A 7,112-nucleotide genomic window follows, 5' to 3' on the forward strand; every position below is an offset into this window, starting at 1 on the left:
TATCACTGACGAAAACTACAATAAAACAAAATAAAAACTAAGACTATAAATATACTGACAATTTTGTAAAGCAACAAGAAGAAAAAAGAACAAGACACATTTTCGGGAGGGACTAGTGGAGAAGACATCCAGTAGAACTAAAAGACAAGTCATTTTATGCTTGGTTGTGTGCAGGTGTCGTGCTCAGAAAATAGCAGATCTACGAGCTTGTAGATTGGCTATTTTTGGCGTGCAGCTAAGTATAAATCAGGCATTATGATGCCACCAAAGCATGCCAAGATACATTTTAGTCGACTAAATCAACTGTAGATTTAGTTGACTAAAGTAAAACATTTCAGATGACTAAAATATGAAAAGTAAAAATAATTTTATTCTAAAGACTATGGCAAAAAAAAAAAACTACATAAAAATGTGCTGTCAAAATCAACACTGCTCTGTGCTGAACAGCACTAACTGAAGTATACAATATTCAGCTCCAAAGTGGGTCAGACAAACATACAGTACATGGATGGAACTGTGCGATCTCACAGAAAATCTAATGCGGAAGCAATCTCCAAGTCTTTATCATCCATTTGGGGGGTACTGGAGGGAGGGAGGGTGAATGTAATTACTCTGTGACCACATAGTTCAGGCTGTCACAGCTAAGGTCACATGAATAAGACTCCATATATGTCTCTAATCGAGCCAGCTAATCTGAAAGATCTAAGAGCCTGAATCAATCCTCCATTCTGCCGCTATTGATCTCATCTCCTCTGTCTTCCACAGTCTCTCTCGCTCTCTCTCTCTCTGTCTTCCACAGTCTCTCTCTCTCTCTCTGTCTTCCACAGTCTCTCTCTCTCTCCACATCACCGCTTCTCTGCGTCTCTACTGTTTCCTCCCCACTATGCTCTCTGCAGTAATGGATACTGAAGATGTCAGGCAGATTTAACATTTATTGCTTATTTAAAATGGCCTCTGACCCACCACAGACGCACGTACGCACGCGCAGGCGCACGCAGGCACGCGCACACACACACACACACACACACACACACACACACACACACACACACACACACACACACAAGCGCGCACGCACGCACACACACACACACACACACACACACACACACACACACACACACACACACACGCGCGCGCGCGCGCGCGCACGCACGCACACGCACACACACACACACACACACACACACACACACACACACACACTAACCTCCAATCCAACCTGCGGCACATGCATCCATAAGAACATGCAGACCGCACAATAAAGAAAGAAAGAAAGAAAGAAAGAAAGAAAGAAAGAAAGAAAGAAAGAAAGAAAGAAAGAAAGAAAGAAAGAAAGAAAGAAAGTAAGTAGAGGCTATGCATCTCTGTAAATTCAAAGGGTTTGCTTAATGGCAACTGGCCGCTGTCTCTCTTGTTGCAGCAGTAGCCATGAAATGATCAAGCATGGCTAATAGCTGTCCTTATCTCTCCAGCAGGCCGCTAACCGTGGCTGTTCAAAGCTCCCTCCTCCAGGTGGGACTTATCTCAGGACATTACTGCCTACTAGTCTAGGCCACAAGAATGAAACTGGTCTGGGCTGCTGGGAATGAAACACTATGGTTGTTGTTTTTTTCCAGGGCCTATACAGGATTAGACAAGTGCATCAAAGTAATAAACTATGATGGCTAATGTTTCCTATACAGGCGTGTGTCATTATGACTAGTCACTGTTGATTTTGACAGCAATTTTTTACTTCGTTTTTAGTCATAGCCTCATTTCGTTTTAGTCATATTTTAGCCATCTGAAATGTTTTAGCTTTAAATATCATTTATCAGTTGACAAAATCTACAGTTGATTTTGTCGACAAAATGTTATTTTGGCGGGCCTTTGATGGTCTCGTAATCCTCGATTTGCATGCTGAAAAAATCTGTGAATTTAGATCTTCTATTTTCCGATCTGTGATATACTGACGAAATTGTCATTATATTCGCCGAAATTAACACTGGTAGGCTAGACAGTGTGTGTGGCCCACACACGCCCACACACACACACACACACACACACACACACACACACACACACACACACACACACACACACACACACACACACACACACACACACACACACACACACACACACACACACACACACACACACACACACACACACACACACACACACACACACACACACACACACACACACACACACACACACACACACACACACACACACACACACACACACACCTTTGTGGCTCGCCCGCAGTGTTTTGACAGGCAGTTAAACTGACGGAAAGGGGCTCTCTTCAACATGTTCTAATTAATAAAATTGCACTGTGCTGAACTGTGGCGCTTCATTCATATTTATAGAAAGGGAACAGGAAAAGACAGAACCTTAAGGGAGAAGAAAGCAGTCATGCCACACACACGCACTGAAACCCAAACCCTGGTCCCTACAGCCAGCCACCGCATTCCAAACACAACATGAAAACAGGACAACGCAGGAGAGGACAGAAGTATAGTAGAAGAAAAGAAATCACACACGTGTGAAGTGAGGGGCACTCTTATCAGCATACATCATCATACAGTACATAGCCCCTCCTATATTCAGCTATTAGTGTAGATTTCCGTTTTACACAAATGGTAAATAGTGCATGTATTGCAGTGGTTTTCTTTTTTTCTTATCCCATGATTTTGTTTTTCACCCGGTGCCAAGAGTAGCGCCCAGGATTACAGTTTATAGGCAATACACTGTAATCCTGGGCACTACTCTCCCTCTGCCAACCTGGGGAGAGACCCGAACTGAGCTACTGATAATATTGTGTAGACTATTGTGTAAATTAAGTAATGTATGTAGGATTCCAGGCCAGGGGTCCCCAGAAAAAGTTAGTTATTAGTTATATAGCATATCTCTGCTGTCGGGAAGAAACCACCTAACTCCAAAATGTTTTTCAGGAAATTAAGAAAACCTTATATTTTGAAAATAAAGTAATACTGCCTCATCAAAGTTGGTGCTGTGACTTTATATATTGTCAATTACTTCCACGAGAGGGGGAGAGGTGGTGGAGAGTAGTTAGTTGCTTTAGCAGACAGTTTGAGGTTAAGAGTTAAGAGGTTTTGTCCAAAGCGCTTTTTACTACTTTTCATCCGTTCAATATTTTCGAAAGACGTAAAGGGTGTTCAATAGCACTGATTTATGCAAAAACCTCAAAAATGGAGTTAGGTGGTTTCCTCCTGACAGCAACTATTATTATATAGCATCCCAATCATTTTAACCATTTTATCCGCATTTGTATACACTGGCTATTCAAAAATAGCAGATGTACAAGCTCACATCTTGTTCATCAACATTTTGGAAAAATCTTGAAAGTGTTTAACACAAATCTTCTCTTCTGGGGGTCACTGGCAGGTAGGATCGGTACGGTTATAACTTATAGGTAAAAACACGACTCGGCCTGTTATGAGGCTGATTTGAACATTTTCAAATGCCATTTCTTCCTCTGCCTAGTGGGAATGTGCATACAAAATTGCACGGAAATCGCACGCTGTGTTCATGACAAAAATTCTGAAAGAACACTTTCATATAATGACTATCAGAGATACTGTGCACCGATTCGTGTGAAAATCTGTAGGTGTTCTGCAAAAAACAGCCTGCTGGTGGCACTTTAACAGGCCCAGACGCCCATGCGAAAACTTTGGCATCCAGGGAGTGTGTGTGCACAGTTTCAGCTGATATCGAGCCAACAGTGGACAGACGGACGGGCACACGGGCAGACGGACAGGGTGCAAAACATAGTACTCTCTGCCATGCCTTTCAGCCTGGTGGAGACAATTAACGTTCAGGATTTTATTCTGTAGGACATTGGAATGTTCAGAGCAAGAGAGAGAGAGAGAGAGAGAGAGAGAGAGAGAGAGAGAGAGAGAGAGAGAGAGAGAGCACAGTAGACGGATAAGGGATCTGTTTCATATTCCGAGCCAGACTCAACAGCACTCACTCTTCTTTCATCCCTCCACCCTGATTGGAACAGGAAGACAGAAGCAGAACCCAAAGGCTAAGAAGAGGGGGCCACCAGACACGGCTCCCAGCCAATGGCAAGGCAGAGAGTCTGGGGTCCCACGGGGGACCCCAGGGTGAGGCCACAAACCAGACGGAAATCCTCTGTAACCTATAGGTATATTCACTCAGCATTTCAATACTATACAACGCAGAAAACGCAAGTCTTGACCATGCTTTGATGAGGCAAATAAACACATGCACAAGATTATGTGAAATAACATGAATATATAATGCCCATTCAAATTCGGGCCATCCTTGAAATTCCATTTAGATGTCCATGGGCAAGCACACACATACAGTATTGTTGAGACCGAAGGTCGCAGTTAACTATATGGAATCGTGCGTAATTTGTCAGTCACTCGAAATCCCCATACATGGGGAAAGCACCCAAATTCCAGGTCTCGTGACATCACCATGACATCATCAGGGATGATAGTAAATCAGGGATCATATAGTAAATGTGACCTGCTGTCGCAATTAAGCCTATATATGGATCCCTGATGTCATCAATATTAGTATGGATACATGTCAGAACCTGTTCTTCCATATGTTGATCCTCCCCCATCCATCCTTCCTCTTTGATGTCTCCCTTTTGACTGATACCTTGTCCATTTAAACTCTACACGGGCCCGCCCCAAAGTTATTAGTGCAGCCGCACCCGGCAGCCAGCGAAAACCAGAGTTCTCAACAGGCCCGAAAATTAAGGCCCGGCCCTACCTGGTCCCTCATCAAACCCTGTACACTCAAGACACTGCCCCCGCTGCCACCCTTAGATCTCCATACACGGAGCTGACCTGTGCTGACATTCCATATGTTGATCTGACCTCATCAAACCCGGTACACTCAAGACACGCTCCATATATGGCCAGTGCACGTGACCGTCACTTCTCGCCCTCAGGCGTCTTATACTGGTATAGAAACATTCATACACACAAATGCAAGCTCCATAATCTGACCAGCACACTGCTTTTCTATACAACAAAAATCCTTATGTTCGTCATTTTTGATTTATGTGTATTGTGTATTTTATTGCATTTATAGTGACAAACTGCACTTGAAACCAGAGCAAACAAACACGCTGAGAGAAAGAATAGCATATCAAAGCAACTGATTGAAATAGGGAATGGGCCAAGAAAGATTGGATTCTGCGGAGGCCGGAGAATGATCAAATTTGACTTCAGAGCTGTTTAGTTCTAATGGAGGCAGCAAGAGCAGGAGACGGTCAAATAAACTGTGAAGTGAATACGAGTCGAATACGAGGCTCCGAGTCCAAAGGTTTGGCACCAAATAGCCACGAGGCAGTGTGTGTGAGGAAGACATGTTTGTTCATGTTTGAAAACCGTTTTGCTTCATTAGGATGAAGAGAGAAGTAAAAGATTAGCAAGGGAAGAAAATGAGCAACTGAACCAAAATGTGGACATGCAAGTCAAAACTACATCCAGATGAGTGGGCGAGTTGGACGGACGGCTAACCCTTTCCATATGAAATGATCCTGATATCTATTCCGCCCGGCCTCACAGTTCATTGAGGCCTTAAATCAACCACACATTCCATTAAATAAACATTGGGATTATGCAGATTAATACACAGTGAGCAGAAGATGGAGAGCATTCAGTTTCAGACTCTCCAAATGGACAATGTCCGTCTTCTTCCCAGTGGATAAGCTCTTTGCTCATATACAGTATACTGTTGGTGCAGTGTTGATTTTGACTTTTGATTGATTTAGTCAGTCTTTTGAATAGAATTTAGTTTTAGTCATATTTTAGTCATCTGAAATGTTTTTGTTTTAGTCGCCTGTCGACAAAAATGTATTTTGGCGGGCCTTGATGGCATAATGGCTGCTTTTACACTTGGTTGCATCTTGAAGATGTTATTTTCAGAGCGCAACCAAACATAAAACGACTTTGTCTTCTCCACTATAACATTTGAGTCTATTTTTTTAGAAAAAATTATCCATATATTAGTCTTACTTTTAGTGATGATAGCTTAGTTTTTATTTCGCTTTCATCTGTCATAGTTTTAGTCGACAAAATCAACACTGATCCGAACACCCTGTCTGTGTGCGCACACGCATGCGTGCATGCGTGAATAAAATTTGTATACTTGAAACCTACAGTATACGACTATCTCATAAATTCATGAAAGGTTCGCTCAAAATAAAAATACATAAACAAACACATTTTCCCATTACCCCGAAGCGCTATCTATCCACCCAGTTTCCAAAATAAATTGTGACAATCATGACATGCCCAAAATGGGGACGCCAGGTTGAAAGTGGTTAAGGAAAGTTGGAAACATAACATTTTAAATGGAGTGGATGAACTCACAAGTCAATTCCCCTCATGTTTGTACCTGGTGCTTCTCGTGCGTCTGTGGGCGTTTGATGTGGTAGACTTGCTTGTTGTGGATATAGTTCATGTTTTGGTGGTGTTGCTCCTCTCTCTCTCTCTCTCTTCGCCACCTGCTCATCAACACTCTCTCTGCGGTCGCTCCTCGCCTTGCTGGCTGGATAATCGCTCACATCAAAAGGACCACCACACCAACTTGGCCCCACACTGGCAGATAAAGAGACACCTCATCCATAACTTCAAATGCATCCCTCAGCTCCGTAAGCCTATCGTCCTATCTGCCTGAAACCACACTGCAAAATCCAGAGCGTTAAATTAACCCTGATAGTGTAGAGATGTTACGATTAAGACTAGTATTTTGCAGTGCAGACCGCATATGTACTAGTGTACATACAGTATGGCTGGGGAGGACCATCATCAGTTTGCAGCAAAAGACACAGTTGTCAAAAAGTACAGGAAAATGTGAAGAGTACAGAAGCAAGGATCTTGTGGAAGAGATTCTCAAGTGTGCTCTTTAAGAATAACTGTATATGGGCCCTCTGTATATGGGCCCTCTGTATATGGGCCCTCTGTATATGGGCCCTCTGTATATGGGCCCTCTTTATATGGGCCCTCTGTATATGGGCCCTCTTTGAATAACTGTATATGGGCCCTCTGTATATGGGCCCTCTGTATATGGGCCCTCTGATGGGCCCTCTGTATATGGGCCCTCTTTGAATA

The sequence above is a fragment of the Electrona antarctica genome, assembly GCF_951216825.1.
Source record: "Electrona antarctica genome assembly, chromosome: 9".
Classification (NCBI taxonomy): Eukaryota; Metazoa; Chordata; class Actinopteri; order Myctophiformes; family Myctophidae; genus Electrona; species Electrona antarctica.